Raw genomic sequence first — 25,563 nt, 5'->3', positions numbered from 1 at the left:
GGCCCAAAAAGAGGAATCGGCACTTCTGTTATAAGCAGAAGCATTTGGTATGCCTCATGTGGGATTTCATTCCTGGGCGGAAAAGTCTGGGGAGATCAACAGGGTTCCTTTGTTGCCCAGTGATTTAAGGTGTGTTGATTTGCATGACTTCATCTTCCACCTCCAACATTCAATGAGGCTTTACTGAATTCACTGAAAGGAAAGAGAGGCAGCAGAGGAGTGGAAGAACGGGACCATCCCACATGGATTGTTCATGTGTGCTGGTACTTAGAACATTAGAGAATTCCTGTGTTTAACAAGAAAAAGAAAAGAGCCCACCCACTATCGCTGCACCCTGGTGCTTACGGTATTACACCATACAAGTAATAGAGGGTATGTTTGTATTTAAAAGAGTGTTTCAAAGCCAAGTGTGGTAAAGAAAATACCTAGCGTGATAATAAATCACTTAAGATGTTTGCAATCTTACAAAACAGGGATTGTTGAGAATTTTCATGTTTTGCTCCACATTTTCTTTCAAATGATGGGAGGAGAGAAAGTTTTCAATTTGTCTTGCAGACGCGTAATTTTCATGTTCATATTATGTCTTTAATTATGTCATTGAGAAGCACTCAGCAAAATTTGCTTCCATTGCAATACCTTTTGAAATGAAGAACTAAATTCCATGCTAAGTGCAATGATAAGAGAATTTTCATCTTTGTAAGAAAAAACATTTTTGTGGCCAAGGCATTTAACTGGGACTCGGAGCACATAAAGAACAATGCAAGTGACAAAGCACAAACACTTAATGCAATAGATGCAAAGTAGCCTTTGCCCTACAGTTCCAAGACATCTGCTTAAGGCTGGCAAATATGACACAGGACTCTACAGCACATCTGCACCCTTTGGAAAGGCAGGTGAAGGGCAGGCAGGGTGCCTAAAATGGCACTGGTTACCATTGCTTAGGCACTGAATTACTACACACTATTGTTGTTTATTCCTGCATGGGTGTGAGATTCTTCTGATTCTGGATTCAACAGGAAACACAAGAGAGCATGTGTTTCTGTCTTACATATTATAATATCCTACTCTATCTCTCACCATAAAGTAAGTTCTGGTACAGACTGGGGCCTCTTCTCTAATACCATACTAAAAAGTAACTATTATAGCAATGTTATTCTTAGTAATCCAAAGATTATGTCTTTTAATGCAGGCGAGCAATCTTATACAACATCAGATAATATTCACCTACTCTGATGTCTTTTTCCCAGTACTGCATGGTACATAACACTGATGATTAAGTGACCAACAGGTGCTTATTTCAATGCTGCAAGAGCATAAGCCTTTGAAAGTATGGATGAACAGCAGATTTACCAAATCAAAGGCTGAAATTGAGCTGGGATGCATTTGATAACATTAGCATGCACTCTGAGAAGATTAATGTACTAAAGAGTTTATGAAAGAATATTGAGACATGGAAAGGCAGAGGCAACAGAAGCTGCTGGCAGGGCAGGCATTAAAGTGATAGTGGTTGGAGAGAATACAGGTCAATGTAAACTAGGAGAGGAAACATATCTATGAAGAAGTTAGATAGCAAGTAGACTGGACAGATTATGTTTACAATATAGTGACTCTAAAGTAGACACACATGAACAAGACATGCACAGAAATTATGTCATAGTGTTTATTGGACTTCTCCTTCTATCCTACTGACAATATGAAGATCCATCAGGAGTTAACTGCAGGTAGGATATCCAGACCAGTGCCAGGGAAGCAAAGTATGCTCAAAGGCAGAAAGATAAATAAAGGAGCATTGGCTTCATCTAAGTTACCTTATGACCAGCATGTTCCAACTGACAACAGTCATTCGCCATCGCTGTGATCTGAGGAAAAAAAATCTCTGGACTTTTCTACTAAATGAGCATTTAGTGACACAGTTACTCCAGAATAAGTGTCCTTAGCAGCAGTTACCCAAAGTGAACTGAGTTGAAATCAGAATTGTAAAGAATAAGACCATCTATGCATGGACATATAGCAAAATAACAATACTGGAATAGTTATCCTGGAGAAACTCAAGATTAATCAAACCCACAGCCTTGCAAAGAAAATATAAATAAATAAAATCTGTTGTGGTAGTGTTTTATAGGTTTTCCTTAGCTTCTTTGGTTTTAGCCTAGGAATTACATTCTGACTAGAGCTTTACTGCTTTTGGAAGGTTGCAAATAAGTGTGCTCAGTTGTACAAAATCATGGAAATTAGAGCTCCTTTGGCAGCCCAGTGTGGTACTGTTCCCCATGGTCTCATTTGGAGGAGGGCTGCCCAATGGCCAAACTGTACCTGTGACTGGGAGCACACACACTTCTCATAGTGTCAATAGAAATTCCATACACAGACCTAGGTAGTAAATCGCACTGCATACCTACTGTAAAAATTGGTGGTAAGGAGAAACAGGAGATTTTCCAGGAGCTTATGCTTTGTGAGAATGATTGATATCATCATGCATAAAGTATTGAATATTTAAATGGGCTGGGGAATCTCATCTCCTGATTACTTGATGTTAAAATATGTCATTTCAGAACTCAGAATACCCTTTCAAAGAATTTTCTAACTTTCTCATTCTCTCTGGAGTCATTAATTATACGGTTTTGAGAATCAGTCAAAGGACATACTCAGTTTTTTTCTCCAATAGGCAGAGAAATCCAGTTCAAAGTATTCTACCCAGTCTCTCAGCAAATTAATAGACTGGCACATGTACTTCCTTGGCTAATACTTTTCACCTGTGACAACTGCAGGTAATTATTTTGCCCAAGTGAAACTGATTCTGGGCATTCTCAATGAGAAAACCTTTCTTTCCAGGTTCAATAAAATTTGGTATGCGTTTCACCCTTGGAACTTAGATCTTTCATTAAAAAGTTGTATGGCAGCAAGAGCTGACTCTTTGCATATAAATATTGGTCTCCAAAGAGAGCAATAGTGGGAGCAAGAGTTCCAATGTTATTCTTTAAAGATGAGGTAAGTTACATCCTGCCCAAACTTCAGAGAGAAATGAGTTTGTGACAGTTATTTTTATTATGACAGGGCTGCTTGCAATGGTTGGAAAAAAGCAGCTGCACCAAGACTTTTTTTTTAGGATAAAAGTTGGTAAAAAGTTGAGTAATTCTCCTTTCTCAGGTAGAACTTGATACAAATTGACCCTGAAATCTAAAGACCCACAGAACTTTGGCAAAACCCACTATTTAAAACTACTGATTGCTTACAGAAATCCCATCAAAGCAACATGAAACTAAATACCATGTTTTTCAGGTAGACCTTTGTAAAAATATGTTCTGCTTTGAAAACATCATTAAAAAAAAAAAAAAAAAAAAAAAAAAAAAAAGACAAAGAGAAAGCCACAGGTTCAAAACTGAAACCAAAGTGTGGGCTCTCTGGCCATTGTGGTCGTAACCCACCCAGCAGACCATGTCAGTAATACCTCCCTTCCAGTGTCACTCTTTTTAGACTACACCACCATGTGTGTTGTTGTACCTGATGCTGATGCCACACCTCATGTCCCAGTGAGTTTTCCTGTTTGGGTTCAGTTCTACTTTTTGAGCTGTATGGACATTTCAGCAGCCCGCTGTAGACCAGTTTACGTACACTCAGAGAAATGTTAGGGCTGGCTCAGAAAAGAAAGGAAACAATGGCTCCACTCAAATTCTGTTATGTCTTAAGCCATTAACCTTGCCTGTTAATTTGAATGATCTGAGAAGAAACAAACAGTACACTAAGGAGACAGCATAGGAAAAACTAGTGCAATCATGGTGTTCTGAGACTCATTTGTAAAGCACTTTCAAATATTCAAATGAAAGATGGTGGAGGTTGGGTTATTGCTAGTAAAATCTGTCTAAATTATTGAAGTATTCATGAGGTGAATGCAAGAGTTACATCATTAGTCTTCTTGAAACTTTTCACAATTGAATTCTACAAATCAGCAAACAATGAAATTACTCCATTGGTTATTGGGTGCGGTAATATTTACTTCACCACTACAAGTTGCTTTTATTGGGCATTGTTACATCAGCTAATCATTAGCAGGTCTGCCCTTAGGAGAAATTTTGTTTAGCAAACCAAAAATATATCTCTTTTTAATGTGAAACAGTTGACATGAAGGATTATGGATATTAGATGAAGGTTTGGATTTCGAAAGGGGAAACTGAAATGTGAGAGGCCCCAAAGCACGTATATTCCTGGGCCATCTGTTGTGCCAGCTACACAAAAGCCAAAGAGGGCCAAGAACTGCTTAAGTTTGAGAGTGCTGCCATGAATACCAAGGGAAGATGGACCCACAGATAGGACTCTAACAGCCATAGACTTTAGAGCAGGGAGGAAAGAGGAGCATCTCAAGCAAACTGAGGGACCAAATTGCATCCACTTTGCTTTTCAGACCCCAGCACTGCCACCATCCACATGCTAGAAACAATTGCAGCCTTTAGAGCAATGGGTACTTCAGAAACCTATCAGGGCAGTGCTGGAATTTGGATGCTGGGGTATGCTCAATAAATTCATTTGCCCTATCTCATGTTGAGAGTCTGCTATTTTTTTTTAACAGCCAGCCTCTCTCTCTCCCCTAGAAAAATTCTAATACTGATGAAGACTGAGAAGCAATTTAAAAAACAAGAAATAGAAAAAAGGTATGTGTTTTTTCCCCCAAACAGGATTCAAGACTAAAGCTCCAGGCCTTCATCCCAGGTGGAGAGGAAAACAACCCACTTTCCATAACTTGGTCAGAAACACCAGAGCTGTTTCTCTTCTCTTTGCAATAACCACTGGTCTTTTTTTTCTCAGTTATTTTACAATTCTTTAAAAGTTGGATTCTATCATAAGTTTTTGAAAAGCAAGTATTAACTTCTTGAAAGGTCAAAAAGTACTATAGGATCGATGGAGCATTAAAATGTGGCAAGATATACATGCAAAATAAGTTTAAAAGCATAGAAGCACTTGATGAAAACTTCTGCTACAGAAGAAATACACAGTACTCACACTCCAGTAAGTGGAAACATACAGAAAGTGGTTACTTCAAACCCCATGTTTTCCCTCACAGGACTCAAACACTTCTAAATGCCAGTGTGATTGCTTACAGGAGTAAGAAGAAATTCACACACAGTTTTAAGGATTGGACTCCCTAAGTCAGAAGCTCCTCAGACATGGACTCAGGCCTTTACCAAATGCAGGAAGATTGCACATATTACTACATAAAAGATATGCAAAGTCAGAAAAAAATAGAACATGAAGAAATTTGAATGACCACCCTGAAATCTGAAGTTTGTTATCCCTATGAAAGTTTCTGTCTAGAAGATAATGGGAAGAGGCTGTCCCACCAAAGTGCCTTGAGTGACGCTGATGGCTCTGTCCACTTCTGCTCTGAGCCGTTCCTACCAGCACCAGGTGAGAGTTCACATTATAACAGGCTGCAAGCAAAAAGAGGAGTGCAACACATCTTATCTGTATTCATTTCACATGTGTAGGATGTAGAAGGCTAAGTATGATGCAGGGTAAATGTAGATCTCTCAGTCCAGGAAGCAGAAAGCCTTGTTCAGTCTTTCTGACCACTTTTCTGCCTCTCTACAAGTCCACAGAAGGATGAGGTGGTGGTCTTCTGGGATGTAAACATCACATCATTCATAACAGAAGAAAGATCATGGAGTTGTTTAAACCACTTGAAAGAGGTGACATTTTTCAATCACTGTTTAACTGAGCTTTAGTCTTGAATCCTGTTTGGGGGAAAAAACATACACCTTCCTCAGCCTTTCTGTGACTGACTTGCAGCTTCTGGATTTCCAGGCTGGCAGGTATAGCTTTGAAGAGGAGCTTTTCATGATTCTTGTCACCTTTGACTGACACAAAAGCCAAGAAAATTAAATGTACGATGCCAGGGAGTCATGGGTTATCAACCTCAAAGAATCTCCTCTTATCCACATACTGTCCGTGTGTACAGAGAAGCACATATAGAATTGTCTCATTTCAAAATTGGGTGATGAAGAGTTTATTTCTGACTTGAGTGGACAGTCATTATTTGTTTACCAAAAAAACACTTGCTTGGTTTGGTGTATATTTACCATCATCACTAATGCCTCCCTTCCTTTCACACACATGTCACTGTAGCTCCCTTCTATTCCCAGCACTGTATCCCAAATTTACTCCCCAGAACAGCATGTGGTTGCTCAACTTCGGCACCCAGACTTTCCGGGATTGTTATCTTCATACAAACAGTTTAGAGCAGCCATCACCTTGCAGATGGACAAGGTGGATTCAAAAGGCAGTATTCTTCCCCTTCCCTGTACAGTTAAGGAGGCAACAGTTGGCTGATGCTCCCAGCTGGGGCATAGCTCATCCACCCACATGGAAATCACTAGATAAAACCACAAAAGAGAGACAGCTTGGCTCTCATGGTGTCCACTGAAGCACTGTCATTGACTTCAGGGTGGCTGTGAGGTCACTTCATACCTTTTACAAGAGCTAAGCACATTGCATGATACCTCTCGTGCCTATGGACAATTTGTTCTGTACGGTTCAAACCATTGAAAAAGGACTTGATTTTCTTTAATCTGGCAAGCAAAGGAGGTAAGATTTTCAAAAGAAATTCCCAATTGCAGTTAAATAATAACAGTCAAAAAATGAAAGAAAAATCTACAACAGACTTCTGTTAGGAGAGTAAGAAAGGTAAGATCTAATGGGTTTCCGCAATTTTATTTATAGTTAGTTTAGACAAGTTAGATAAGGTGTCTAGATAAGATAATGTTCCATATGGCATCACAGAGATTGCACTATAAATGTCTTCAATTTTACTGAACCACACTTTATTTAACCTCATTTATATAAATAACACAAATGATTTAATTGTTTTCCATCAGACAAAATTTAGATAAATATTACTGAAACACAATCCAGCTTTCTGAGCTTTTATTTACAGTGGCTTGACAGCAATGCACTCTTATAAACCAGTGTTCTTCACCACAGAGGCTTGATGTCTGAAGAAGTGTTTGGTCATGAAGTTTCAAAGACAACACAGGGAACAGAAATTCAGAAACATCTTTCACATTTAAAGAAACCACTGAATGATCTAATAATTCAGATCACACTAAGTCTTGACCAGCTGTTCACCAGATCTCACCTGTAGTTGAGGATTAAGAGACTGGCTGTAATTTCACTGTAAGAAATGCCCAAGAAGTCTCAAGATAAGACACCTATTATCCTAGTAGTGCAGTTATGAAACCACACAGAACCATTGTAAAAATTTAGTGCCGTAGGGGTATCACGTATCTGAAGAGAATGTTTTGAATATATCAGATGTATACAGGATGCGTGGATATGAAGTATTCTATTGAGTTTTTTGCAAGCATATAAACTATGTTAATTCAATTTGTAATTATAGGAATTATTTACTATTTCTTTGAAAAGTAACAATGGGATTCAACCAAAAATAGTAGCAAATAATAATACACATCCCCAGGGTCCATCCAAACCTTCTCACAGTTCCTGCCTGTGACTGCTATCATAGAATTCATGAAGCTTTCTACATTTCAAAGAGCAGTCCCAAATAACCCCTCAGTTTTAGAATTACCTAAATCACAGTGAACTCCATTTGTGAAATTCACATGTTGTGAAATCACATTTCCCAAACTGAATCACTGTCACACTTAAAGAAAGTTAAAACCAAAAACTTTATTTGGTGGCCCAAGCTTTGGTGTGGTTCCTGTGAAAAGAAGCAATAGCTTCCCAGACACATACATGTCATATTCAACTGACAGTTTGAAGACTCTGCTAAAGAATGTAAATTTATTTATCAAAAAGGGCAAAATTACATTTTTATGATTCCTTAGTAGATACTATTCCTCACCTCATTGTCCCTCAGTAGGGGTCCAACTCATAAGAATCTTATATTGGCTTCACTGAGCTTTTAAGGAGAGTCCAAGGTTAAATTTATTGAGAGACCATGATTAAAATAAGAGCTTTGTTTAGTAAATAGAAACAGGTAATTTCAAAGAGGCTTCTGATTCTGGGTGCACCGTGCTGGCATACTTTTCAAAAATGTTCAGCACCTGCAGTTCCCCCTGCAAGAGAGGCTGGAGAATGAGACATTCCACACCTCAATTAGTGTATTGAAGGCACAAAAGCTTTAATTAACATAAAATCCAATGCAGTGATTTATGCAGATTAACCTTATTTACAAAGTTGAGCTTTAACAGGTGTTTTGCTGTCCTCCCTCCAAATTTAACTGTTTAAATTTTTCACTTAAGCAATCAAGCTCAAACAGAAACTAAGTTAAATAGATACATCACACTGCTTTTGCCATTCTTGCTTCACAAAGATGATTAAATCACAGAAGACTGGACATCATCATGACAAGAAAGAATGCCTTATAATAAAGGAAAAAATAATTATGAACAATCCTGCATGTGTAAGAGAGACTGAATACTGAGCAAATCCTTGCAGTAAAGCTTCATTTATTGCACCTTCACTCTTGGGTTGTCAGCATTTTGCCTTGCCAATTCATAATTAACATCTGCTGTAGCTAAAGAACCCAATGCCAGATGGGAACTGCTAAGGACCTTTAGAATTGTTGCACCACAAGTGCAAAAAACGATTTTCTAGTGAGGGGGAGAGAGGTTTGGGACATGCTCTACAGAATGATTCACTTAGAAGTCATGTATGGCCTTATTTAGCTAGGTTCTTTCTGTAGTTATCTGAAAAGTAGGCATACAGAGCCAGCTGGTGAGAAGATGCCAGGCCAGCATGCCATGTCACCATCACCTCAGTGGCCTGCCTTTGAGACTTCATCCAACACCTTCAATCAAAGAGGTTGTTTTGCCTATGTCTTAACCAGAGGGAAGGCTTCAACTCCACTTCGCCTGTCTGTCTGTTCAGGAAGGATTTTGTTAGGATCACCTGCAAACCTTTTTAGATGGTGATACATAAATCTAAGAAACACTTGTAACAAAATAACCTGGAGATCTCCAGTCAAAAACATCTTCATATCTCATAAATAGGGAGGTGAATATAAGGGTGACAAGGACCAGAGCCTTCTCCAAAATTAAAATTCACTGTGGTATCAGCAACCAAAGCTCTGTGTGTGCATACAAAATTAACACTGTCTGTGAAAATAAATAGCCTTGGCAGCAACACTCCAGAGCTAGAGCATAATTGGCCTGCATTTTACTCCCTTCTTTTTCCTTGTAACTTCTTTGTGCTGTGTTTCTTTGTGTAAAGAAACCCTCATTCAAGGGATTTATAGCCTTTCAGGGAGGAAATTAAAGATTCAGTGTCTCTCCATCACTCACAAAGTGAGAGATTTGATTTTTAAAATAAATTATTGTTATTATTTGTGAATGCGGTTTATCTGCATATCTTCAGACAACTCTAGATGTTCTTGCATGAGAGTCTGAAATACAGCAATTAGTGAGTGTGACAGGACGGAGGTTAAAATAGGAAGCCTTTTTCTTTTCCCTCCAAGGCATATTCAGAGCATGGGGCTCATCTGAACAACGAGGAGACAGCCCATATTTGTACTCACACTTGTGTGATGAAGGGACCAGATTTAGGTTCATAGAATTCCTTCCCCCTCTCGTCCTAAAACTCGATAAAAATAAAACTCAGGCAACTGATTATGGATATTTCCCCATCCTCCCCCCAGACATTACATTGAAACTTCAGAAAAAGCGTCTTCTAAAGGGGGCCTTAAAGAGCAGGATGAGAGGTTATTCATTACCTCCTGCAAACTGGACTGCGTTAAGTGCCTGGTCCTCAAATAGATCTCATCCTGCAAGAGGGGGAAGGCCTGGGTCCCACAATGGGCTCAGTGTGGCAGGCCCCTCCGCCTGCACAGAATCCCATTGACAGCTCTCAAACAATCTCGCCTGCTGATGGACATTTAGAGGTCTACACTGGCCATGCCACAAGTTTTTTTCCAAGAATAGCTACGCTTATTCATCCCAAATGGCCCAGAAAGCCTGGAGACAGCTCACATATTTTTTTTGAACATTATGCGCGCAAATATGAACTCACAAGGGTTAGCTGCAGACTTAAGAAGGGAAAGATGTTAAGTGCCTAGGTTTCTTCTACCCATTTAGATCCGTTTTCTCGGAAAAGTGTGAGAATTAGTCTGGTGATATATAATCATAGTGTCTCCTCTGAAGATTGCAGCAAATGGAAACAATGAGAAGTGCTAAACCTAAGTCCGACCCCTGGGTAAATGACATAATCCTCCCCAGTGCCAAAATGTTGTCTGAGGAATTCCTCAGTTTTACACTAACCTGCTGCAATTCTTTTAGATGTCCCTTAGCTCTCATACCCCTCCCACAGGCACATGAAACAAGTCTTGGGACTGCACAGACAGCAAAAAATACTTTCATAGGGAAAAGGAGCAGGTATGTTATGGAACAAAACTGGGGCATTCTTTCAGGATAATAGCTTAAAGGATGTCACTGCCTCTTTGTTGTACAAGCCTCATGCAGAATGAAAATAGCTGCTCTCCTCTCCTGACCTTGTTGACCATGGCCAAATTCCACTCCTAGTTCAATTTGCTTCATTCTTCTGGGAGTTCAGAAAAATCCAGTATTTCACCAACAGGCTTTCACTTTTCATTACAAAAAAATCTAATAATCAGAAAAAGCTCTCGTTGGTATAAACTCAACTATAGACTGATCTGCTTGGTACTGCCTTATACTTTCAAACTAAGATGCCTCTTTGGGCATATATATCTGCTTCATACAGCAACATCCCAAATGCTACAGTAATAAGGAATTCTAGTAATAGGACACGAGTTGAATCCAAAGGCAGTTTTCCTGGGGATGCTCTGAAGAAGACCTGAGCAAGACTCTGAAACACAGAATAATGCCTTGGCCAAGAGAGGAAGGGAACTCATCGCTTCTCCTAAAGGAGGAAGAGAAACGTGACTCTCCAAGCCAATAGCATACAGAGTGTGTTTGCAAAATATGCAATAAAGTGTGAATTTTGTGGCTGGAAGAAGTATGCAAAAGGCTTCAGTGGTAGATGCAATAAAATTATGTGTAAGGAGTCTTATGATTAGCTGAACAATTCCACAGGGAATAGGGAAGAAAAGTCTCTGATACCTCATGGATATATTAAGACTTCAAGAAACAAACCAGTCAGCCCATGGTCAAGGAAAATACAATAGATTGTTTGCTTGAATTTCTGAAAGACAGAATCACAGAATCATCTAGGTTGGAAAAGACCTTGAAGATCATCTAGTTCAACCACTAACCTTACTGACAGTTCCCAACTGCACCAGATCCCTCAGCGCTATGTCAACGCGACTCTTAAACACCTCCAGGGATGGGGACTCCACCACCTCCCTGGGCAGCCCATTCCAACCCTAACAACCCCTTCTGGAAATAAATGCTTCCTAATATCTACTCTAAGCCTTACCTGGTGCAACTTGAGGCTATTACCTCTTGTCCTATTGCTTATTCCTTGGTTAAAGAGGCTCATCCCCAGCTCTCTGCACCCTCCTTTCAGGTACCTGTAGAGGGCGATGAGGTCTCCCCTCAGCCTCCTCTTCTCCAGACTAAACACCCCCAGTTCCCTCAGCCGCTCCCTGTACGACCTGTGCTCCAGACCCTGCACCAGCTCCGTTGCCCTTCCCTGGACACGCTCGAGTCATTCAATGTCCTTTTTGTAGTGAGGGGCCCAAAACTGAACACAGGAATCGAGGGGCGGCCTCACCAGTGCCAAGTACAGGGGTCAGATCCCTTCCCTGTCCCTGCTGGCCACGCTATTGCTGACACAAGCCAGGATGCCATTGGCCTTCTTGGCCCCCTGGGCACACTGCTGGCTCCTGTTCAGCCGGCTGTCAATCAACACCCCCAGGTCCCTCTCTGACTGGCAGCTCTCCAGCCACTCCTCCCCAAGCCTGTAGCGCTGCTGGGGGTTGTTGTGGCCCAAGGGCAGCCCCCGGCATTTGGCCTTATGGAAACTCCTCCAGTTGGGCTCAGCCCATGGCTCCAGCCTGTCCAGGTCTCTCTGCAGAGCCTCCCTACCCTCGAGCAGATCAACACTCCCACCCAACTGGGTGTCATCTGCAAACTGACTGAGGGTGCACTCGATCCCCTCGTCCAGATCATCAATAAAGATGTTAAACTTTGCTTTGGGTCAATAAAGTGGTCCCAAAACCAAGCCCTGGGGGACACCACTCGTGACCAGCCACCAACTGGATTTAACTCAGTTAACCACAACTCTTCGGGCCCAGCCATCCAGCCAGTTTTTAACCCAGTGAAGTGTATGCCTATGAAAGCCACAAGCAGCCAGTTTCACAAGAAGAATGTTGTGAAGATGTTAAACAAGGTCTCTCACCAAAGACTGGAGAAGAAGCTAAACTGCCACAGAGCAAGAGGGAAGGTCTCTTCAGATAGCAGGAAAAAATATTCAGGTTTCTCAATAGAAGGAGAATATTCTGGTACAGACTAGTGCTGGGAGCTATGCTGTTTAACAAATTCCTAAAAATGTATAAAGGAGGGTGAGTAGTGAGGCAACAAAATTGTAAGAATAAAGGGCAACTGAGAAGAACTGCAGAAACTTCAGAAGATACTAACTGGATGAAGAAAATGGCAAGACGACAGTCAGAAAAAGCAGCCATCATTTATATACATGGAGGCTTCTGAACAGTTCATAACTACTCAGAAAAGAGATTTTGAACTTAAAATAGCTGTATGAAAATGTATCAGTTAAGAAAGACGGATCATATTACATAAAATAGTAGGAAGGGTGGAAAGAATAAAATCAAGAGTGTTCCAGTGCTGCACCTACAAAATTAATATCGCTGTGCAGTTCTGATTCTGCCTCACCTGAAAAGTTACAGAAGACCTAGAAAAGGTGTGGAAAAGGCAACAATGGTGACTGATGCTAAGGTACAGCTGTCACATCAGGGTTGATTAAGGAAGCAGATTCTCCAGACCTGACTGCAGGGTGGTATGGTACAGGCTAATGAAATCATTAGTGATGAGAAAAAGTTAAAAAGGGAAAGAAAGATTGTTCATTTTCTTCTAATCCAAGAACTAAAAGCTCACTAAAGATACAAGCAAGCAGCAAGTTCAGATAAGCAAGAGGAAATACTTTTTCATTCAATGTATTCTTAAGCCATAGGACTGTGCTATGTCCAGAATTACCTATGTCGTTTTGGAGTTCAAATTTATGGAGAAAAATCTACAGGCACCATCTTGGGTGCAGGCTGGGAGTGTCTGTCAGGGAAGCATCATTACATGTTTTCCTCTCCTAAAACTCCCCCAGGCATCTACTATTCACCAGTGTCAAAGACGAATAGATGGGGTTCCTATATGTGTAAAACAAAAAAGCCTCATGCACTAGAGCTGCAGGAGAGTCAGGACTTAAAGCTGTGAGGCAGCGTCTTAGAAGACAAGTTTAAAAAAGAGACATTTGAACAGTGTATAAAATAATGCATTATTCATGGAACAGAGGCCAAAGTTAAGTTCCTAATCTCTTTCATAACATGAACTCAAGGAGGCATTCAGTCAAAGTTAAGTGTTGACAAAACTCTGAGATGGCAGAAGAAAACACCTTTCCACATGATGTGCAAACAGGCTTCAGCATTTACCACAATGGGAAGCTGTAAAGGCCATGAACTTCACAAAAGTCAAAAATGAACCAAATATTCATGTGGATAAATCATCATTAATGATGATAACTTTGGATGGGACATTAAAACTCACACTTCTGAGGTTAAGCCTATCCTTAGAGGCTAACTCTAATGAGGGAGGCAAGTCATGCAACGCCTGCTGATGCCAGATTCTCACACCTTCCCTTCTCGTCAGACAGGAGATGGGTGTACATAACCCCTCAGATCAAATCACAAGCTCTACATTAGGAACAGGCTTGTATCTTTTCCTATTTTGCACCAGCTGTAGTTTCAAAACTGATTTATTATGTGTTTCTTCCTCTTTTTAATAAGAATTATTAAGGATATTTATGGTGTCTTTATGTCCTTTCTGTTCTTTGGGGAAACTAAAAGTTGGAGAGGTGTGGAGGCTCCAAATGTATTGTCTGCAATCATTTGCCTTGACCAGGAACTTGATTTATTGGCCATGTCACCACTTCCTTGGTAATAATCATAATAACTAACCTGTGAAAAAGGAAAACACAAAAACCAGGTCAAAGCAATAAAGCATGGAACTATTACCCAGAGCCTATGAAGCAAGTTCAGTTATAATACTCATAGGAAGGACTGTAATGGTAACACAAGAGCACCAAATTAATTCATTCAATTAACAAAGATCACACTAAAACAAAAACTAAAAAAGACAACATAATTAGCCCATTGTGTCTGTCACATATAAGCAGAAGCCTGGATTATAATTCCTGGGCGATCAATAATCCCCCCAAGAAAGGCTGGGAATGGTGATAATTATTTTAAAGCAAAACTAACAGGATAAATTTACCCACAAATGATTTATTTTCATATGTTTCCAAGTTAGAAGTTAAAACAAAATCGATCTCTTCAGAAAGCAGTGCATGAAAAGTCTTTTGTGTCCCAGCAACACTGTATCATTCTGAGATGAATTGAAAAAGGATTTAAAATAAATCTGACTAATATATTGGCACGTGTAAACAATGGAAAATCAGAATAGTAAACCTAAGTGATGAAAATTCTTTTACTATTTTAAGGTGTTTCAACAACCATTTTTACTGGTAACAACAAGCATATTTTTTTTCTCTCCACACATGTGAATCACTTAAAAGTACTAATTTAGTTAATGGCGTGACCTGTTGACCCAAAGCTATCATATTTCATTATCCACAAATTGGAGACAGTTTGACTCTGTGGCAGGAGACACCTGCATCACTCACAACGTCACCACCCAGCCACCGCCAAGGGCAGGGCTGGGAGAGTGAGCAAGCAGATGTGGGAGGTGAAAGGAGAAGGACATGGGTAACCCGGACAGGACACAGCAAAAGGAGGGGGGTGGCTTCCTAGGAAAAGCTATGGAAAATCACTTCTGGAGTATTAAACTGCAGTCCTGGTCCTTGTTCCCCACCCTTTCCCAAATTATCACACCCATTAACTTCATAAAGGTGGCAGAAGGCTTCACTAACATCTGTGAAGTGCCTTAAAATTATGTCATGTTATTAAATGTACACCGTACATGCCAAAAGTGCTCAAATCTTGCAGCTCTGGCTTGCCCAAATGGTTCAGCTAAAGCCAGTGGGAATAATAATATCTGGGTGAGCAGGAAAAAAATTTCTTAAGGAATAACACTGATCAAACCCCAGGTCATTTATTGTGAGAAGAAGGGAAAATGCATATTTTCGTCATTTTATGATGACTACTAACAAAGCTGCCCTCACTTGCTTACCCCCAAGAGGTTATAATACCCTTTCCAGGGATAGTGGTCCTTCCCATTTGCATCAGCCATTTTAGTCCCAAGCTCTGTTCTCATCAAAGTTAAAAGAAATTTCACAGGGGCCTCCCATGGCAGCCTCCCTAGCCTGTCTGTTGTTGTTGACATTTAGTGCAATCAATCTTATTTCCATCACTGAAGTGAGGAACTGGGTAATCTTCTGTGCACATAGTTACCAAAATAAGCATTTATAAATGAATATACAAAGGACTTATTTAAAAGCAACACAAAGAGAACTCGAGAGGATACTGGACTTTATGACCCCGCTACACAGTTAAACTTGATGGACAAAGGGATGAGGGGAGACATGAAAGAGTTAAAGACTTGTAAGGAAGGAGTTTTAAGAAGTTTTGGCAGGCAAATTAACATGAAAAGGAGACACAAAAGATTTATTTTTTGGATTAAAACCTGTCCTGAGTATGTTTTAAGGCAGGGTTGTGATTCAGTATTTGCCTTAGTCCATGGTGCTGCAGACAGGGATATTGCCCTTCCTCACCCCTCTTCATGCTGCTTGCCATTATCACCTCTCTCATGGCAAAGTGGCTCTACAGAATTGATCCAGCTGAAAGCCCCCCATTTTTTCTTGGTTTACGCATCAACCGGGTGAGTTCCCAGACCTGTCTTCACAGATATTGGTGGCACAAGGTGGTGCAAGAGAAGAAGGAACTAAACCAGATAAAACAACAAAGGGACAGAAAAGGAGAAGGACTGATCTACAGTAACAGGTGAAATTATTTACTAGGAATTGCAAGAGAGATCCCTTCCCACTCAAATAAAAACCCCAAACCAACCAACCTATCTGTGGATTATTGCGAGCTAGCAATCTCAAAGGGAAGAAAAGATCCCCAAACAGCAAAATCATGAAATTTCACAACCTTTCTAACTTGCTGACCTTGATACCAAATTGTTACACAGCTTGCAAAAGTACATACTGCTCCAAAAAGAGCACCATACAAAATATGTAGAGACTCCCATGTTTCCACATTCCTAGTTCCCACCTGTTTAAAGGCTGAATGGGATAACTCCACCTGGATTTATACTACAATAGTAGGACCAAGAGTAACAAGAAAATAGGTTTTAGGCAAGTCTCTTACTAACCATCTGTTTAACCTAGTTCTGGTGGGAATATGTTGCATGGATTGTTTGTAAAGTGCTCTGTTCATCACTGGTGGAAGTCCCCTGTAAACTGCCCTGTGGTTAGCTGCTGAAATATCAGTCCAAGGTCTGAAATGAGCATCTCTTAACTATAGCACAAAAGCAGAAATGCATCAACAAAACCAAAGGAGATTATTGCCATTCTTAGGGGAGTCAATAGATTTTGGGACATTAAGAAGAACAGGCTAATGTTAACTGCATATTTAAAATAAACATCAAATATTATGTGCAACATAAAATAATTTCAGCTCAACAGTTCCATATTAAAAAAAAAAAAAAAAAAAAAAAAACTGGAGTAGTGGATGAATCTCTCCTCCTTATCTTATTTTGTTTGTTTGTTTGGGTTTTTTAATTTGCCAGACTAGAAAGTTAAAGTATCACACCATGGATCATGTTAAAATATTTCATGACCAGGCCTAATACTGAAATTTGTACTAAAAGTCTAATGAAAAGAACATTATCTTCCAGAACCCTATATGTCCACACACACCCCTAGTGACAGGTTGGGGGCATGAATAAGTTCTGATATTTAAAAAAAAAAAATCGTAAAGCCGCTGAAAATTATAGATGAAAAAAACCCCAACCTATTAACCTATTAGATCATCTAAACCACCACTTCACTGCTGCACAAAGATCTCAAGCGCATTCTCTGGTAACCTCCAGACTTGACATATTTACTTCAAGTCTGAAATGGTTTAGATTGTAATGAAGGCCATGCAGAAATAAAATAATTTTTATTGACTGTTTTTGTATGTTAATAGGAAGACTTTAGACTCTGCAAAATGAAGATACAAAAGGGGGGAAAAGCCACTATGTTAAGTATTTTTTCGCTGTCTGCAATACATTTCCTTTTTACTTTAGCTTTGCTTCTGGTTTCATTTTTACAGTTCATACACACTAACCATACAATGAATACACTAGGATGAAGGTTTGGGGTTTTTTTTTGTAATTTTTGCTGCCTTTTTTTTTAGTGTTTCATGAAAACCATCTGTTGGATTCAAGAAGATTTTCTTTTCAGGATCAATATAGGAAACAATTATACTTTTGAAACATGCTTTGTGCCCTGGCACATTCAAAAAAAGGGCAAAATAGATTCGGACTTGAAGGCTTCCTGTAAACAAAATACATAATAAAGCTCTGTGACTCTAATATCAACAGAACTATGCAGTTAATGATAATATGTCAACTACAGCATATGATCAGTTACATCCTTTTTCATTCTTGCAATATTGAACAATAATTTTCTTCATTCTTTATAGGTCCATGGGGGGAGGGGGTGGGGAAATTAAGAGGATTTTACAGCACTTGAACAATCTTTGAAACCTTGTTATAGACCAATACATTAAATAATGTTTTCATTTCTCATTTACAAAGAAGCTGTGATCACTGACTTACAACAAAGCATTACAACTTTTCTGAAGCTGTGTGAAGTTTGTGGGTATCCAGACACCCCTACGTTGTAAGTTAGTATACACATGTTGTTTTGCAGAAGTATTGGCAGAATCAGCGCAAACCAGTTTGGAACAACTCAAACACTAGCAATCCATTTGCATCCAAAGGAGGTCCTGCCAAATTATTTTTGTGGCCCTCTACTGCTTTCTTGCTTCTAGCTCTAGGAAGGACATTCAGCATCAATGAACTTCGATCGCTTCTTGATAGATATTACTGGCCTCGCTTTGCACTGCTTCTTCCTCTACCAAGAAAAACATGGTATTTTTACGAAATAGAAGCCAAATTATATGCAAAGCTGTAATAACCCCCAGCACCACTGGGTGGTACTAGCTGTCTTCGGGTGAGAAGCCGAGCGGAGCCGAGGCCGGCCGCGGCGGGAACACTGCGGCCGGCAGCGTTTAGCATCCCATACAAACCACACGGGTTTCCCGGAATCCACGATTTACTGCAATTACAGCTCGTTGAAAGGGCTGTGGGTACCCTGCAGATGCTCTCCTGCCGCCTGCGTAAGCTCTAGTTCCTCTCGAGAGGGCAGAGTGTGGCAATGCACGGGTATTGCTGCTTTCGCACGTGCTTGGTGATTCCTGCACAGCTGAGACAATCCCCCTCCAAGTTAAAAAAAAGAAAGTTTTTCTAGACACAAATACCACCTGGAATCCCATGAACAAAGATGTTGTTATATGGTAGTCCCAGTGAAATATACAGCAATGTAGATACATGGGCTTTTATTTACATTTTTGCAACTTCAGTGTCTTTATATATATATAGTTGGCACAGCTCTTTCATCCCCAAGAAAGTCTTTTTAGGAAGTACATACATATATACATACATACATCCCTTACCAAGCCAAATAGCAATACCTTCAGTTATTTTATCCACTGCTGAACCTGGACAGACAGCTCACTAGCACTTGTAAGCCGACAGCATCAATGTTATGTTCACAAGCAGAAATACTGAGTAAGCAGTACTTGGCCACAGTAGGGTCAATGGGGCTCCACCGCTATCTTTCAGCTTGCAGAAATCTTATTACTAGTGACAGATGAGCTAGAAAAACAGTTTCTATCTCAAATGCAGCTGGAGCTTCGGACCAGAAGTTACCAAAGGCATCTTTCTACTTCTAAACTGAAGAAATACCTTATAGAATGATTGGAGAAAGCTAAACATAAAAGTAACATACCCCCTTTCAAGCCTTCTGAAACAGGCCAGTGACTCTCATTACAATTTATAGTGACACACTAAGGGTTGTTCACTCTTACCAATGTGACTTTAAAATCTTAACAGACTGAGAACATTTATCTCAAAAATCACATATAATTCTTTCACACCATTGGTGTGAAAAGCTATTTCTATAAACTTGACCACACTGTGGCTCAAGCGAGGGGTGTTTTCTTCTGCCAGAAGCAATGCTCTGTGAAATAAAGAAAGTGAACAAGGTAAGAAGTGGTTTGTTTAGCAACAGGGAGATGGATTAGCAGCCAGTGAACTGTTGTAATGATCTGTTGCAGCAGCTCTGTGGCCTCGCTATCTCTTAACTGCACCAGTTTCCCATCCTCTCCAGCATAGGTTAGTTAGTTGATGCTTAAAGCACCATCTAATCATGCTGTGCAGGCTTATGCTTCAGGGCTAATTCAGCATTACATCTGAAGATAACCTGTTCAGGCTTTGGAAGCCTACATGCTTTTGTTCTACTGCAGAATGCATTTGTTTGACTCTAAACCAAGACAGAAAAAGCACAGAAACCCTGTGACCATTTCGCCAATTTTGCCTTCCACTTCATCTCTGGACATTGAGACTGTGAGCTGCACTTAAAGGAAGCTGACTATCTGAAAGACTTTTTTTCACTTCTTCCCCCCGAAGTGCCCAGGGTCAGCAGCAGGACTTGAGCTGCTATCAGAGCCGGAGTTGGTGGTGTTCCAGCACATGTACTTAACACGCATTTATGTGATTTGGCTTCTGTGTGATTCCCGCCCCCCCCCCTACCCATGCACTCTCTGCAAAAAGGGCTGTAATGAATGCTCTTCAGTGCACTGTGGATATCTTTATTTAATTAGTGTTGTTAAATTACATGGCAAAAAGCAACGCCTCCTCTCCTTTCATGTGCATGAAGGGTCTCACAGACAGGAGAACTAGTATCTTCCTGGGAAGCAAACTTTTATGACATGAGACGGGAATTGTACATTCCTTAATGCACCACAGACGGTCTCTACAGACCCTGTGTGTGACTGGAGACAGAAGCAAGAGTCTGAAAAGCATTAAATTGCAGTTCCTCTTACAGCAAGATCTAGTATGTTGTTGATTTCTTTCAGCCCTGTTGCCGGATCCCTACTGTCTTGAACAAGGATTACTTTTTGCCCTATTTCTTTCCTTACTAAATTTATTTCCAAATAATAAATTTGGAGAAAGTACAGAGGAGCCATTGTTGAGTGTTTAATTAGCATGACAACAGGAGACCTAGCATTCAAAATGATGAGTAAGAAATAACTTTTCGGCACATTTGAAGATTCCATGATCTTAAAACATGATCTCACTAATGCATTCCAATTTCCAGAAAGGCAGATTTCAGTACTGCATCAATGTTACTGGCTTGCTTGGTACCTGAATAAAATAACTTTCCTGCAAGCATTTAACTACTGAAGCTGGATTTTTTTATTACCTTTGTTTCCTTTACGCCAAAACCGATCTTCTCTAAGAGCTATATAACTTTCCCAGGTTTAAAAGTACTGGTTCTGCTCCAGCACATCGAGTCATTTTATTCCGTAACACAATTGTACAGTGCAAGGAAATGAGAGGGGGGGACTTCTCCATCTGGCAGATGATCCTCAGAAGTGGAAAAGAAGATGTGCAGGCTTATGCTATTAAACTTTTTGAGTTCAAATGGGATCCAGCTGTATGGGATCCACAACATTCTTGCAGTTTAACTGCTCACAGTATGTATACTTTCAATCCCTTTATTTTTGTTTTCTTTAATTGTTGGGGCCTGAGATCATAAACGCCTCAGTCTTTCAAATGTGAAGTGCAGCTCTTGGTAATTTGTTCTAATCAACTGCAGTAAGAAATGTCTGCTCTGTAACCTTGAATGCTTTTTCTCTCCCCTGACAACAGAATAGACTTCTTGCAAAAAATAAACATCTGGTTTGAATTGAACATCAAATTGCAGTTACTTTACGTGCCAACTATTAAATTACCTCAAATGTTTTATGTTTGAACATGATTTTTCAAGACAGCTAGATTTTTTAACTGTAGCACAAATGTACATGTAAAATTACTTTAGAAGGTTAATTCCCTTGAACACACTTTTTAAAATCATGTGTAGCTTGGTCACTTCACAGAAAAATTCTGTTTACAGAAACTGTTATTCACGAAGGTTTTTATATAATCAAATATGTCTCATCAGATGGTAAGAGGAAGAAAAGCTCTATCTGGAACCTGGGGACTTGATTCTAGACTCTGCAACATATGGAGGGATTGTCAAGACTGTCCAGAACCCATTACATCAAGCCAGAAGATCACATGGACCCAGATTACAGTCTGCATTTTGATCAGGAAGCTAAACATTAAAATTCATATCTAAGACTTCCCTCATCTGAAAAACCAACCCCCTTTCTTTATGTAGCACTATTTTCTGGGGATGAATCTTACAGTCAGAACTGCATGACAGCATTTCACATTTACAACTTTACAAAAATGTTGCTATTTTCCTTAAGCTATCTAGTTCTTGACCCACCACATTTTTGCAGAAGAGATTTTTCTTTTTTTTTTTTTTCTTTCTTTATTTTTAAGTATGTTTCCAGTCCTCTCAGTCACAGGGAATTTTTTAAGATAGAAGACAGTACAATTTGAACTATTGAAAGCAAATTAAAAAGAACACCAAATCCACAGTTTTGCTAAATGCCCGCAATTTCTGTATGACAGGAATTGACAGTGTTGCTGAAGCTTCTTTATGCTGCTCCAGGGAGGAAAAAAAAGTGAATATTTTATTCATTGTGAGAGGGCTCTAAAAGGGCATGGGGGAGGTGTAAATGAAAACCATTTTTGTATTCCCTTCAGTATTTCTGCAAAAAACCTCCTCCAAAACAAAACTGAGTAACTGCAAGTGCAGACCAATACTATCATCGCTTACTACTTCTTCCCAGACACTGATCAAAGCGAAACTACAAGGAGAATTGACGCCAAAAAAATTAAATTAAAAGCACAGATGACTGCAGCTGGGCAAATTGCTGGCAATTACTCCGGTGACTTCTAAATTGGACGTGACCCAGTGTCAGTGGTTGTCTACATTTGTGTTTTTACCAAAGGTGATTGTAATTGTCGTGATGATAAGATTACTCCAAGGAAGAAGTAGTAATTACAAAGGTGGGGCCACCTGATCGGAAGTTTCCATGTCATTTAGATGGCTATTTTTAATACTGACTGTTGTTTTAGCTGTAATATTTGAATACTAAAACACGGATCAACCCTCAAATTCACTGAGAAACAGGATGAAAGCTTGATCATAATAAAAATCTACTGAATTCTTTCAGGTACTGCATGGAAAAAGCAGTGATTGTTTATAGACAGTAGATAGATAGGAAGAATGACTTAATTTACTACATGTTGTTTGCTAAAAGTGATCTGAACAGGCTTAAGAGTCACAAAGATGAAATCCATCAAAGACTATGAAGAAGACATTTTAATTCTGGGGAAAAAAAACCCAAAACTGACTAACCAACCCCACCATCGCTAGTCATTCGGTGTCTATACAATGGGTATATTTGATTTTCATTTAATGAACTTCAGCAGCACATATACTCTAGTGTATGTGATTAAGGGAAAACGTCTTCAGCTAGCAGTTCTGCTTGTAGCTTGGGTGAAAATAGCTTCAGTTACTACTTAAATACTGCAGATGCATATGGCTGAAAGTTAAGTCACAGAATAACAGAAGGTGAAGAGGTGAGGTTGGAAGAGACTTCTGAGGTCATCTGGTCCAACCCCCCTGCTCAAGCATGGCCACATAGAGCCAGTTGCCCAGGACCGTGCCTAGACAGTTTCTGCCTGTGTCTAGATGGTTTTGATGTCAACTTCTCACCAATTCTATTATTTAACTTCTTTAGTTTGATGAAGTAATTTCAGTTTATGTTACTTATTAGCAAAATCTGACTGATAGAAAACATGGTGAAAACTATCTAGTTTCTTTAAGTACTTTGGAAGAGGTGACACTTATTTAGGTTCTAGAGGAAAACAGGATCAGGAAGTAACATGAAAGTTATTGCCACAGAAACAATTGCAAGGAAAATATTAAGTGAGGAGGCAAGCCCTGGAGGCAGCGCCTCTTCTCATCAGAAGTGCCATAGGGCTTTCAGCCTGAGCTGAGAGGTGAAGAGGCATTCCGGGACCAGACATGGTGACTAGTATATGGGTACTCAAACAGACATGCAGTCAGTACTATTTGCACCTACATATCCTAACAAGCAGATATATTCCCAAATACCTATTCAGCTACCTAAGCCAGTTTTAAAACCAGTATTAATTACTTTCCTTCTACTTTTTCCTAAAATTAATCTACCTGGTTAATGTTAACAGTAAAAAACCAGAAGAACCAATGGTTTTAAATTAGTTTTCAACTGTGTTACTATTTATTGAAATCTGTGCTGAAGTAAGCCCCAGCTTCCTCAGGCAGCTTCCTTTCAACATAACCCATGAGGGTAGGCAGGCCCTAAGGATTTGAGGCCTGTTAACATGTTAAAATGTTTTCCTGTTGAAATAATTTGTGGAAATCTATTCCACTTGAAGTTCTGACATAATTATGGAACAGCATTCAGTATCTGAGCATGATTTTGCCACACAGGAGTCTACAGTCAGTCTTTAAACCAAATATTATCTACTGAACTGGATATTCCTTAAGCAATAGGGAGGTTGAAACCTAATAAAGCAACTTTTTTAACTATGTCTGTGAAAGTGGTTGGAAACTGAAAAATACTAATTTCAGAACAAATATACTTCCAAACTTTATGACGGAGTCATATAAACTCATTCACCAAGTCAAATAACGATGTTTCGACAAGGGAGAGAAAGAGATGTGTGCTTTTGCACTGGGAAAGGGGGTCCATTTAAAACAGGGAGAAAAGGGTCAAAGAAAACTAGCTACCCTAGAAATGCTCCACAGTTTTCAGGAGGAACCATATACAGTGAGAAAAGGCCTGAAGGCAATGGACCTTGCAGACTGCAAGGGCAACTCAGGCAGACAATACATGTACTGAGGTTTTTGGTATCATCCCGTTTTGTATATACACTATCATATCAATGACTAGCTTGTTTATATTCCTAATATATCAACTCTGTAATTATGTACGACAACATCAAAATTCTGAGGAGGTAAATTGTGCATCCCCAAGGATGAACTTGTGAGGAAACATGCTTGAACCAAGATTTTTCAAGGGGGTTAAATGAGTCTGTCTGTAAGCCTCATGTTTTTGATGAAGGAAGTAGAAGAGAGAAGCTGTGCTCAGGAAACACGTAAAAGTTACCATGAGAAAATCTGTCAGCAGAGATGTTGGGAATCTTCAAAATAATTAAACTGTTGCTGGTTTGTTTTTGGTTTTTTTTTTCTGCAATACAACATAAAAGGTAAATGGACACTCAGCCAGAAAGAACACTGAGGGCTCTAACAGATATGTGGGAACAATGTCAGTAGCAGAGAGCTAAGAGAAAGAGTTGGAGGAAAAGCCAGAAAAATGGGTGAACATAAAAAGTGGAGAGAAGAAAAAAACAAAAATGATACAAAGACAAAAGTATCATAAGGGCTACATTTTAAGAAATAGATGTATGTTTGTGCTTGCTTCTCTCTATCCCTAGTTCCAAAAATTCAGCTACTATTTTGGACATCCAGTATGGCTTTCTGTTTCAGTCAGCTTCTCTGGCCTCACAGAGTCTGTAGGGGGGTTGGCTCTGACTGATCTCTGACTGAGTAGAAAAAACAGGAGGTTTGAGGAGGACAGACAGATACATGCAGAATGTCTGCATGGTGCCTGCAGTGAGTAGCCCAACTGTTTAAAGGGATACTTAAATAACTGTGTGCCTTGAGCTGAGCCCATGAGGTTTTCCAGGGGTACACTTCACCACCAGTCAAACTCTCCGTCTAGGAAACAACTTCTCCAGGGGCCAAATCTTTCCCAAGAGCTTTTCTACCAATCTGGGCAGGTCAGCCACAGAGGGGAATTTCTCCACACCTCTGCAAACTCTGAATGGGACCTCGAGCAAGAGCAGAAGAAGATCATCCCATTCAGTCTGGAAAACCACCTAGCACCTACACGACTCAATTACCTTCCTGCTTTGTGTCTGAAATAAGAACTGAGTTTAATCGTATGTACCTGCTCACATATCACCATCTCTTGTGTAAGCAGAAGAGCAACTCCATGCAAAGTCCACCTACATTTGCTAAAAATTATCTTGCAACATCCAGCCAACACCACCATTACCATGATGGGAGCTTACACATACACCTCATTCAGCAGCACAAGTTTCCCATGACTTTCAGCAGCTTTTAAAGAAATTACTTTTATTTCCAAGACATGCGATATTTGCTATTACTTGTGAT

General features: G+C 39.8%; 1 long non-coding RNA gene across 1 annotated transcript in view; it reads right to left on the bottom strand.

Annotated features, from left to right (window-relative positions):
- Positions 1–13,957: 13,957 nt before the first annotated feature.
- Positions 13,958–25,563, bottom strand: part of LOC113476867 — a 29,988-nt gene continuing 18,382 nt past the window's right edge. Inside the window, exon 3 of the long non-coding RNA XR_003397798.1 lies at positions 13,958–14,107. This is a non-coding gene — a long non-coding RNA (uncharacterized LOC113476867). The remainder of the gene's footprint in view (positions 14,108–25,563) is intronic.

The sequence above is a fragment of the Athene cunicularia genome (genome assembly GCF_003259725.1).
Source record: "Athene cunicularia isolate RWA chromosome 2 unlocalized genomic scaffold, athCun1 chr2_part1, whole genome shotgun sequence".
Classification (NCBI taxonomy): Eukaryota; Metazoa; Chordata; class Aves; order Strigiformes; family Strigidae; genus Athene; species Athene cunicularia.
This window is presented reverse-complemented; position numbering and strand designations above follow the sequence as displayed.